The sequence below is a fragment of the Hyla sarda genome, chromosome 10 (genome assembly GCF_029499605.1).
Source record: "Hyla sarda isolate aHylSar1 chromosome 10, aHylSar1.hap1, whole genome shotgun sequence".
NCBI classification, from domain to species: domain Eukaryota; kingdom Metazoa; phylum Chordata; class Amphibia; order Anura; family Hylidae; genus Hyla; species Hyla sarda.
The window spans coordinates 138,071,607-138,084,376 of record NC_079198.1 but is presented as its reverse complement, the minus strand read 5'-3'; the positions used below and the strand labels follow the sequence as shown (position 1 = coordinate 138,084,376).

Genomic DNA, 12,770 nt, shown 5'->3' with positions numbered 1-12,770 from the left:
AAAAAAAAAAGCAACAAAAAATTACCTTTTTCTTGCAATGTTCTAATTTAAAGGGGTACTCCACCCACAGACATGTTATCCCCTATGTAAAGGATAGGGGATGAGATGTCTTATCGTGGGGGTCCTGTCGCTGGGCCCCCTGTGATCTCTGTGCAGAACCCGGCATTCTAAACAGTATGTTCAGAACGTTGGGTTCCCGTGGCGGGAGAGGGGATGTTATGTCACGCCCCCTCATTGTGACACGCCACGTCCCCTCCTTTCATGTCTATGGGAGGGGGCTTGACTGATGTCACGCTCCCTCCCATAGACATGAAAGGAGAGGGCGTGAACACTGTCATGCCCCGTCCCATAGACATGAAAGAAGGGGGCATGACGTCATGTCTCCCGCTGCGGGAACCCAGCTGAACGGAGATCGCGGGGGTTCCCAGCGGAGGGACCCCCATGATCAGACATCTTATCCCCTATGATTTGGATCGGGAATAAGATGTCTGTGAGTAGAGTACCCCTTTAAACTGTTAAATGGGTAACATGTGCATGTAATATAGTGGTGGGTACAACCTGGGCCCATTTTTGCACAGTGGGTCTTTAGAAATCTACTTGCACCATTCATATTGACTCTAAAATAACAATTATTACGATCAATAATTTTTAAAGCTCTATTTGTGGATATAAGTCATTAACATGTGACAAGACGTTTTGCATAACGTAAGAGGTGGAATCGCTGACTAAGCGATAATTTAGCCAATGGTATATAATGCCATAAAAGACACATAGAAAACCCCAGGAACGCGGCTCACACAGCGTTAAATCTCTCCGGTTAACAGTTTGTTTGGAAAGATTTAGCAGGGAAGAAGACACCGAGACCCCGGACACGACTCTCCCTGTCACCGCATCTCCCTGTGCCGCAGGCAACACAAATTAAACCGTACAAACTGTAGAGGATGCACTCAGTGTTCCTGCATAAATTGTATGTTTGTGTACATTCCTGATGCTATATAATAAAATATCATTATTAATAACTCCCCAGCAAGCAGCAACATAGCTGAGTTTATTGTGCGTAAATGTAAATTCATGGCAGGGATACTGCAGCACATCGCATACCGTAGATTGGTGAGTCGAGGAGGGGGGGGGGGGGGGGTATAAGGATGTTTAGTTTATATCTCATCAGTATGAAGTACCTCGTCGCACCACATTTACAGCCACTCAACTCAGGTGTTTTAAACATCATTTTACTTACTTCTTGAGCTGCTCTTGCAAGTGTTCTATTTGCAGCAATTTGCATGGAGAACTGTGGAGGCAAAACATAAGGGGGAAACACAATCTTGTTTTAAGTCTTCTGTATTAAGGGGCTGGATACAATGTAACTTCTTTAAAGAGTACCTGTCACCAAATACAACTTTTAATATAATGTTCCTTGTGTAATTAGAAGACACTTTCCCATTCACTTGCTTTTAAAATTATCAACATAAATATGGTCACTAGGTGGCACTGTTCTGCTCCCTGACACCATTAATACAGTGAGTTTGGTCTCCTCCTGGCCTGACAGGAGACCAAACTCAGGAAGTGATTGTCTGCACTGAGCTTGATTGTCAGCTGGCGGCACAGAGCCTCACTGAAAGCTGCAAAGAAAGTGAAAGCTCCACAGATTCTCACAGAAAGCTGCACAGACTGAAACCTGCAGGAGAGCCTCACTGATAGCAGCACAGACTGAAAACTGCACAGAGCCTCACTGAAAGCTGCAAAGAGCCTCATGAAAGCTGCACAGAGCCTCATTGAAAGCTGCACAGAGCCTCACTGAAAGATGCACAGAGCCTCACTGAAAGATGCACAGAGCCTCACTGAAAGCTACACAGAGTCTCACTGAAAGATACACAGCCTCACTGACAGCTGCACAGAGCCTTACTGACAGCTACACAGAGCCTCACTGACAGCTACACAGAGCCTCACTGACAGCTACACAGAGCCTCACTGACAGCTACACAGAGCCTCACTGAAAGATGCAAAGAGCCTCGCTGAAACATGCATAGAGTGTCACTGAAATATGCCCAGAGCTTGAGGTCTTCTATTCATCACAGCACTGCAACCTTGTGGGGGCAGAAATGATCCCCCAGCAGGCTTCAGTGACATCATGCCTGCTGGAAAATGCCTACTTTCACCCGCTGGGAGATTGCATTTTGTGAGCATGAATAAAGGTAAGATACACAGCTTTTAAGGGTGGGAGGGGTTTTAGGAGTAGTTAGGGAACATAGCCTGAGTTAGTTTAGAAAAGTTAATTTGGTGACAGGTACTTTTTAGGTTTAACTTTACATAGTAGCTGGCTCGGTATACAATGTATACACATGGTGTAACATTCATTTGCTATCATTATTTATAATAAGAATGGCATTCAATGAACTCTCTGGTTTTCACAATTCAAGACCCTCCCCTGAGGTTCCAGCGACAGCAGACAATAAATTCAGGCAAATGAATGGCCAATATGTAAATTTTCCTACATGATCCCTTATGTTTGTATAACGGTCTGGTCCTTGTCTTCTCCGTCTTCAGCATGGTGATGACCCTGCACACTGGAGGCCTGTACACTTGTGTGTGGCAGCACTGGCCCCCTATACTGGCAGGAGCACCAGAGCAATTAGGGTGGGAGTCGGTGCCCATGCTCTGATGATTGATTCATGTGCTCATGATTTTGGCACTCAGCTTTTTAGGATTTCTGTACTGAATTATTTTGCTTTATGTATCTCTAATGCTGTGTTTTGACTACTCCTTTGCCTGGTGACTGTGTACTTCTTTGCATCTTCTGGTATTGACCCTTATCTGCCTTACCTGAGTCTGTATTGTTCTCTTTCTTGTTTGTCTTCTTTGTCCTGTTGGTTATTTCTGTGTTTTTTTCTGTCATTTTCTTTACCCTTTTCCTTGATTTATCTGGCACGTATTCAGACAGCTGTCACGCCCCCTCCTATACACTTGCATTAAGGGGGAGTGGTCATGTCATCAGGATCCCCCTGTAGCCCACACTTAGCGTCGGAACAAAATGTTAGGAACGCTTGGGCAGTGGAGTACACCTTTAAGAAAATTTAAAATCTGACACAATAAATTAAGCCTAGATCAGGAGGTAGAAAGTATAAATTATTTTGTACAAATTTTTACTGTGATTGGTGAAAACTTGGGTGTGCAGCCTGGTTAGGGTTAATCTATTGTATAGTAGTAACCGAATTGGATATGTTTCAAATTATTCATTGTGCTAAAAGAGCAAATATGAGGGTCATATAAAAAAAATATATATTTGTCTAACCTAATTGGTTATTATTGGTTCCCACCCCTGCTTGTCTTTACTCTTGTTTTAAATCATTACTTGCTATGTTCACACGGCGGAATTTTCGAGCCGAACTCCGCTGAAATATTTCCAGGCGGTCCTAGCGCCCACTGGAACACGTGCGCAAAGCCCACCCGTGTTTTCCGGGATGACATTCGGCACGGAATAAACCCTTGTGAACATGGCCTGCACCGTCCCCACTGACGGCAAAGCAGTTCGTGCCGAATTCAGCCGAAAGTTTCTGAGTGAAATACAGCTCGAAAATTCCGTAGTGTGAACATAGCCCTAACATATTTGCATCGTTTTTAAACCGAAAGGTTTTTTAACCTCTGAAGATGCCAAAAAACTGAAAAGCATTTGTACTCTGCATTCTCTATAGGAAGCTGTTAATGTTTACCGTGTACGCCATTAATATGCCTCCGCCATTCATTTCGGTAGTCACTCGGCATGCCAGCAATTATTTTGATGGATAATGAAACTTTTCATTTTCTCCGATTCTGCTTCGCCAGCAAAATGTTTTAATGTTACCTGTATAATTGGATTGACTTGAAATATTCATTGTGTTGTCTTATCCTTCTTCATTGCATATTTTATTTTTTTTTCGTTTACGCTCCCTCCTCTGACTAATACATGTAATTGTATTAGCAAAAAAAAAAACGAAATCCCCCGAGATCGGCTATTATTTGTGTATGTAAATTTGTCTTTACATATTGTTTCATAAACCGGACAGTTTTGTGGGACAAGTGAACACGTTGCTTATTTCTAACCTAATAAGACAGGCCTTAGGGCTCGTAAAACGATTGTTCCTCGTATTTCCCGTCTCCGATACTGCATGCCGAGATGTTTGATGCCAGGGGGCCACCCGCGGCTCACGATTTCACAAGCCTGCGCTAAAAATGTTCTGTGCAGCACATCAAGTGAATGTATCGAGCAATATTAAAAAAACAGCTGGTAGAGCATACAATTTACTATACATAAGGAGGACGTGTTCTCATATTTTTTCTTTATTGGGAGAAATTCATTCAGGTTTTGCATTTCGCTTAACTTTCTTACAGATAAGTAACGGATCCTTCTGCTACCTCTGTGGTCGCTTTGTACTTTTCCTAAATAAATTAAGGAAATAAACATTAAAATAGAAAAAAAAAGTATAAAGCGATAAATTTATGAACAGGTCTGGGCTTGAGGTAAGGTAAAAAAAATAAAAAATAATCAAATAAAAAAACAAAACAAACAGAGAAATAAAAATAGATAAATACAAATCAATAAATAGAATTGAATTAATAAACAAATAAATAAAAATAAAATAAATAGAAAAATAAATCTTTGGTTTACTGTAACCTCTTGCTGGGCTGAGCACTATGTGACCCAGCAAGGAAGGAGTTAGTTAGTGCTGCTGAACAGCGCTAGTTAACTCCTTTGGGTGGGTGTATAAATTACACAGCCATCTATATGGCTGTATAATGTATATAGTGAAGCGAGTGATACTAACCATCTTGTCATTTGTCTAGTCCTCTTCTTGTGTAGCCCCATCTCTAACAATAACATCATGAGGGGGCGGAGACACAAGTAGAGGCCTGACGAGTATTGAGATGGTTAGTATCACTCTTAACTTTATACATAATACAGCCATATAGATGGCTATATAATGTATACATCTCCCACAAGGAGTTAACTAGTGCTGCTCAGCAGCACTTATTAACTCCTTACTTGCTGGGCTGAGCTGTCTTCACAGCTGTCAGCTACAAGCACAGTTAAACCCCGACATTGCCAGGTTCCCACGAGCCGAATTTGTCAATGTTTGAAAATTTGGCGAGCCAAGATCACCCTGAAGTTCAGATCGAATCTAGGTTTGAGGATTCAGCTCACTCAACTCTGCTTTGCACATCACAAAAACAGAGTAATGTTGTTACGCCGAGCGCTCCGGGTCCCCGCTCCTCCCCGGAGCGCTCGCAGCATCCTCTCATTCGCAGCGCCCCGGTCAGACCTGCTGTCCGGGTGCGCTGCAATATCACTCTCAGCCGGGATGCGATTCGCGATGCGGGAGGCGCCCGCTCGCGATGCGCATCCCGGCTCCCGTACCTGACTCGTTCCCCGTCTGTCTTGTCCCGGCGCGCGCGGCCCCGCTCCTTAGGGCGCGCGCGCGCCGGGTCTCTGCAATTTAAAGGGCCACTGCGCCACTGATTGGCGCAGCAGGCTTAATCAGTGTGTTCACCTGTGCACTCCCTACTTATACCTCACTTCCCCTGCACTCCCTCGCCGGATCTTGTTGCCATTGTGCCAGTGAAAGCGTTTCCTTGTGTGTTCCTAGCCTGTGTTCCAGACCTCCTGCCGTTGCCCCTGACTACGATCCTTGCTGCCTGCCCTGACCTTCTGCTACGTCCGACCTTGCTCTTGTCTACTCCCTTGTACCGCGCCTATCTTCAGCAGTCAGAGAGGTTGAGCCGTTGCTGGTGGATACGACCTGGTTGCTACCGCCGCTGCAAGACCATCCCGCTTTGCGGCGGGCTCTGGTGAATACCAGTAGCAACTTAGAACCGGTCCACCAACACGGTCCACGCCAATCCCTCTCTGGCACAGAGGATCCACCTCCAGCCAGCCGAACCGTGACAAATGTGCTGCATAAGTTTTTGGTGGGGGCTACATCTGTAAATTTGATAAAAGCCTGTGATGGATGCTGTGAAATTAAAAATAAAAAAACAGTATACTGATGCAAATCAGCCTGATAGATAACAAGAAGACTCTCTTTGGATTTCTGAATAGGAGCAAATTAATATAATAGATGGCATAAACATTTAAGAGGTACTCCGGAAATCCCCCTCCCCTCCGGAGGTAGGGGAAATGGTAGGTTCGGTTAACATAGCATACAAATATGAACTTGGTATAGCCTTAAATGAAGGATCATCTTATCTTATATCTATCTCCTTATTTTCAGACTTAGAGAAAGGACATGCGAGTACATTAGCCTTGCGCTCATATGACAGACTGTATATTTGGATGTCACCCTTCTTACTCTAACTGTGATGTGATAATGTGAATTGTTCATGCACAATCTGTTACCTGCACGCCTGGAATGTGGTTCTTGGCTCAAGTACTGTTTATACTCTTTGTAACATGTTATGTTTTTTACGTGAAAAATCTTCAATAAAAAGATTGAAACGAAAGAGGTACTCCGGTGGAAAAAAAAATTAATCAACTGGTGCCATAAAGTTAAACAGATTTGTAAACTATGTCTATATAAAAATCTTAATCCTTCCAGTACTTATCAGCTGCTGCATACTACACAGGAAGTTCTTTTCTTTTTAAATTTCTTTTCTGTCTGACCACAGTGCTCTCTGCTGACACCTCTGTACGTGTCAGGAACTGCCCGGAGCAGGAGAGGTTTGTTATGGGAATTTGTTCCTGCTCTGGACAGTTCCTGACATGGACAGAGGTGTCAGCAGAGAGCACTGTGGTCAAAATGAAAAGAGCGTTGTGTAAAGATAGAAGTAATTAAAAATCTGATTAAAGGGGTATTCCAGGCAAAAACTTTTTTTTTATATATCAACTGGCTCCGGAAAGTTAAACAGATTTGTAAATTACTTCTATTAAATAATCTTAATCCTTCCAATAGTTATTAGTTTCTGAAGTTTTCTGTCTAACTGCTCAATGATGATGTCACGTCCCGGGAGCTGTCCATGACGGGAAAATATCCCCATAGGAACTGCACAGCTCCCGGGACGTGAGTCATCAGAAAGCAGTTAGACAGAAAACAACAACTCAACTTCAGAAGCTAATAACTATTGGAATGATTAAGATTTTTTAATAGAAGTAATTTATAAATCTGTTTAACTTTCCGGAGCCAGTTGATATATAAAAAAAAGTTTTGTCCTGGAATACCCCTTTAACTTTTTGGCACCAGTTGATTTAAAAAAATGTTTACTACTGGAGTACCCCTTTAACAGGATATTCAATTGTTTGTTAAGGAACAATAAGTTGTTGAGGCAGGGCACATGGAACAAAAAGACATACTTACCTATTCTTGGTCCCTTGCATCTCCCTGTCACCTCCATCCGTTTCCCCACATGTTTCCCTTTTCTGTCTGCTTCCAAGATGTGGCCAGAGATTGCTCGATCAGCCAATCACTGGCCACAATGGTGTAAGAATTACACCAAGTAGGAAGGTAAGTAAGAAGGTCCTGCACAAACCCTTGTCTCAGAAGATCGTGGAACTGGATGGGGTGAATGGGAGCTGCAGGGATCTGAGGATAGATAAGTAGGGCTTTTTTTTCCAATAAACCCCTCCTCATTGTTTTTTGTTTTAGTGAAAACTGGAATACCCCTTATGTAGAAAACAAATGCACTGAGCCTTAATCCTCTCACCTGACAAACTCAGCTCTGTCCTATCTATATATATATAAAGCTCAATTATGGTCAATTACTGAATCCCGACTGCTTTGTGTGTATTTTTTATGCTTCACTCCTATAATTTCTGCTATGTGATTTACTAATCTGTCGCCAGCTAAAAAGTGTCGCACAAGTTTAGTTTGAAATTCAAAAACCCGCCGAAAATCCTGTCAGTGAGAAGAAAGTCCACACTGAGGAAACATCCTGACGTCACCGTCCCTTACCTTCCGTTGTTAATAGAGTTATGGATAAGCAAACCATTTCTCAAGCTTTTACAGCATTTCTACAGCAACATTTCCCCCAAGAGGATGAACTAAACGTAACAAACCAAAGCCCCCGTCTCCCATCCACAAGTCAGGCTTCAGTTATAGTGCCTGACCCTGATGTGGCAACCGCAATAGAGGCTGCTCCTTCAGAGCCTCACATTGATGAAGAAGATGTTGAATCTGAAGAAGAAGATTACCCTGCTGACTGTATATGAGGACGGGATATGAGGACGAGATAAGAGATCGAGATATGAGGTCGGGATATGAGGACGGGATAAGAGGATGAGATATGAGGACGGGATATGAGGTCGAGATAGGAGGATTAGATAAGAGGACGGGATATGAGGATGGGATATGAGGTTGAGATATGAGGACGGGATATGAGGTCCGGATATGAGGTCAGGATATGAGGTCGGGATATGAGGACGGGATATGAGGTCAGGATATGAGGTCGGGATATGAGGACGGGATATGAGGACGGGATATGAGGACGGGATATGAGGACGGGATATGAGGATGGGATATGAGGTCAGGATATGAGGACGGGATATGAGGTCCGGATATGAGGTCAGGATATGAGGTCGGGATATGAGGACGGGATATGAGGACAGGATATGAGGTCGGGATATGAGGACAGGATATGAGAACAGGATATGAGAACAGGATATGAGGTCGGGATATGAGGTCGAGATATGATGACGGGACATAAGGTCGAGATAGGAAGATGGGATAAGAGGACGGGATATGAGGTTGAGATATGAGGACGGGATATGAGGTCAGGATATGAGGTCGGGATATGAGGTTGGGATATGGAGACGGGATATGAGGTCGGGATATGAGGTCGGGATAGGAGATCGAGATATGAGGATGTGATATGAGGTCGAGATAGGAGGTCGAGATATGAGGACGGGATAGGAGGTAAGGATATGAGATTTGGATATGAGGACGGGATATGGGGACAGGTATGGGGACAGGATATGGGGTTGGGATATGACAACAATATATGAGGACGGGATATGAAGTCAAAAGCTTCCTCCTTTGTTGATTTTCCTCCCCAACAACAATCAGGAAGGAAAAACCGGGCAACGCCGGATACTCAGCTAGTGGTATATAAATTTCGAACAGGACACCATCGCTAACCATGTTAGTAAAAATTGAGTCGATGGTTGAGGGAATTATCGATTCCACATTGAGGTTTATTGGTCTCTTTTGGGGAAAAAAAATCTTCCTGTAGCTTTTGTAGTCGTCCCGATAAAATATGGGGCTTCTCCTCGGTGACCTCTCGCAGGAGGAGAAAACCTTGGCATATTCGCTCCTCATGAATTTTCACTCTCAGGGATAAAAAGGAGTTTTGGAAAAGTAATAAATTAGACTGTGTCACATCCGAGGAGGCTTAATGGTTTTACAACCAAGATTAATATACTTCCAGGAAAGAGTTATTTCCAGGAGCAGGTTGTTAATTGTTGGTAGATGTTGTGATTGTACTTTATTTTCTTGAAAGCAAATGTAGCCAGTTATGTTTTGTGGGAAGATCATTAGCATTTACGCAGCGACACAATGGTTGGTGCCGCAAAACCGAAAACGTATACGGCTTTATATGGGATGTGCTAAAAATAACACAGGACGAGGCTCAGGTGTTCAGCCAAGATTCATTCATATATATATCAGCTCAAAAGGTCATTAAAAATATTTAATTGCATACTTGTAAAGTTAAAGGGGTACTCCGGTGGAAAACATTATTTTTTTTAATCAACTGGTGCCAGAATGTTAAACAGATTTGTAAATTACTTCTATTTAAAAAATCTTAATCCTTCCAGTACTTATCAGCTGCTGTATACTACAGAGAAAATTCTTTTCATTTTAAAATTTATTTTCTGTCTGACCACAGTGCTCTCTGCTGAAACCTCTGTCCATGTCAGGAACTGTCCAGAGTAGGAGCAAATCCCCATAGAAAACCTCTCCTGCTCTGGACAGTTCCTGACATGGACAGAGGTGTCAGCAGAGAGCACTGTGGTTAGACACAAAAGAACTACACAACTTCCTGTGGAGCATACAACAGCTGATAAGTACTGGAAGGATGAAGATTTTTAAATAGAAGTAATTTACAAATCTGTTTAACTTTCTAGCACCAGTTGATTTTAAACAAATTGTTTTCCACTGGCATACCCCTTTAATCTCATTGTAAAATATTTTAATATACTCTTATATTTAAAAAAATATTTCTATTTAATAAAAAATGTGCTGGCAAAAATAAATAAAAAATGCAGCAAAAAATTCTTCTGTTTGCCTCTCTCGCTATAGATGAATAAGCCATATATGGATTTTACTTTTTGAGTATAGTTTGTTATCACAAATGTGAAATCTGATAAAGTGACCAAATGGAAAGTGATTTTTGGTCGGAAAATGCTGATACCAACAAGCATGGAGGAAATTAAAAAATTAACACTGGTGGAATCTCTTATAGGTTCAAGCTTAGACAAAATGATGGAGCCCCTAAGGCCCATTAGGAGACGACCCCATTTGACCATGACTTAATATACGCTTTTATACACTTATTTTACCTGCACATTTTTGAGTCTGTATTACAGCAGGATGACTCTGCCCGGCCGGGGCTTTAGTGACCCCAGATCCATATCATACTGTGAGTTCTAGTTTATAAATCTGCATTTGGGCTTGGAGACTCAGCTATAACATGGCGGCACTCATCTGCTGGTAATACCATTGTGACACTATCCTGAGGGTCGATTTCTTACAAGTTGATTCAAGATTAACTAATCGATTGAGATTTGTTTTGGCTCCTAAGATTCATTTCAGATTGGAATTCGGAAGTGCCCCCATTTCCTACACAAAATATGTACAGGAGCAGGGACTCCTGTCGAATACAAGAAGAGTCCCTGCTCCTGGCATAGTACACTGAGCGGCTGATCTGGGTGCAGAGCATCTTATCCCCTATGTCTAGCAACGGAGTACCCATTTAAAGCTAGAACCGCACACAGTTTTTGTGGTTGTTTTTTGGTGCAGTTTTTTTTTTATTTTATTTTTTAAACCAAAGCTGGAAGAGGGCCCTTGTGGAATGAAAAATAGTAAATAATTTCTTATACTTACTGGGTCCATTTCATAATTTGCTCAAAAACACCTGCACTTCAACCTGCATCAAAAACTGCAAGTGTGTTCGTAGCCTAAAGATAAAGTACAAACACATAACACAAGGATCGTAATCAAATAAGATGAACAACAGCAACTTATGAGAAAAGGATTCCAGGGGACGCAACACACAAATCAATGTTTTCAATAAATACTTGATTGCAACTTATTGAGGCCCCAAGTGCTGAGATATCACTGTGCCATTTTGGATTGCACTCCGATGCCCGCAGCAGCTTCCGTCTATTGTGTAGCAGATGGAACGTACTATTTGCTGGTATTAGTTTTTCACTTTAGAAGATTTTCCTTTTGGTCAGAATTAGGCACAAATGTATTAAGGGTTATATGGGATAGAAATTCAGTACTCCAGGAAAAGAAACTGCAACTATGTGCCGTTAAATAAAAAATAAATAAAAACAAGATGTGAAATTAAAGGGGTATTCCAGTGAAAAAATGTTTCATATAACCTGGCTCCAGAAAGTTAAACAGATTTGTAAACTACTTCTATAAAAAAAACAAAAAACAAATCTTGTAGTGTGCACTGGTGTGTACAGCAACTGAAAAGGTAATAGTAGCCAGCCAGTTAGGGTGAGCAGAGCACTAAAAACATACTGTCCTCTATTAAGTGTAACCTGCGCGTACATCTAAGTGGTGTACCATTTCCTCCGCTTTAACCTGTTAAGGACCAAGGACGTACCGGCCCTGCGTCATAGAGGGTCGGGCCCAGCCTCTAACAACGACCGGGACCCGTGGCTAATAGCGCGTGGCAATGATCGCAGTGCCTCGCGCTATTAACCCTTTAAAGTGAAAGTAAAACCATGCCGGTTAGCTCAGGGGGCTGTTCAGGATGTCCGCGGCGAAATCGCGGCATCCCGAACAGCTGTGGGACACGAGGAGGGTCTCCTACCTTGCCTCCTGGTGTCCGATCGCCGAATGACTGCTCAGTGCCTGAGATCCAGGCATGAGCAGTCAAGCGGCAGAATCATCGATCACTGGTTTCCTATGAGAAACCATTGATCAATGTAAAAGATCAGTGTGTGCAGTGCTATAGGTCCCTATGGGATAACAATGATCAGTGTAAGAGATCAGTGTGTGCAGTGTTATAGGTCCCTATGGGATAACAATGATCAGTGTATGCAGTGTTATAGGTCCCTATGGGAGTTATAACATTGCGGAAAAAAAAGTGAATAAAAACACCTCCCCTAATAAAAGTTTGAAACACCCCCCTTTTCCCATTTAAAAAAAAAACTGTGTAAATAAAAATAAACATATGTGGTATCGCTGCGTGCATAAATGTTCGAATTATAAAAATATATTGTTAATTAAACCGCATGGTCAATGGCGTACGCGCAAAAAAATTCCAAAGTCCAAAATAGTGCCTTTTTGGTCACTTTTTATCTCATGAAAAAAATGAATAAAATGCGATCAACAAGACAGATCAATACAAAAAGGGTACCGCTAAAAACTTCAGATCACGGTGCAAAAAATGAGCTCTCATATCGCCCCATACTCGGTAAAATAAAAAAGTTATAGGGGTCAGAAGATGACAATTTTAAACGTATTCATTTTCCTGCATGTAGTTTTGATTTTTTTCAGAAGTACGACAAAATCAAATAAAGAGAATGTGTCATTTTTACCGAAAAATGTACTGCATAGAAACAGAAGCCCCCA

At 42.2% G+C, this 12,770-nt stretch overlaps 1 protein-coding gene and 1 long non-coding RNA gene across 8 annotated transcripts in view; one reads left to right on the top strand and one right to left on the bottom strand.

The window, feature by feature from the left end:
* Positions 1–12,770, top strand: part of LOC130293821 (calmodulin-binding transcription activator 1-like) — a 1,711,968-nt gene that overhangs the window by 696,433 nt on the left and 1,002,765 nt on the right. The gene's annotated exons all lie outside the window — the stretch shown is intronic.
* The window catches only part of LOC130293824 (uncharacterized), a 62,462-nt gene continuing 53,804 nt past the window's right edge, over positions 4,113–12,770 (bottom strand). The window contains exons 3-4 of the long non-coding RNA XR_008848308.1: positions 11,064–11,137; positions 4,113–4,413 (exon numbers count right to left, since the gene is read on the bottom strand). This is a non-coding gene — a long non-coding RNA (uncharacterized LOC130293824). The remainder of the gene's footprint in view (positions 4,414–11,063; positions 11,138–12,770) is intronic.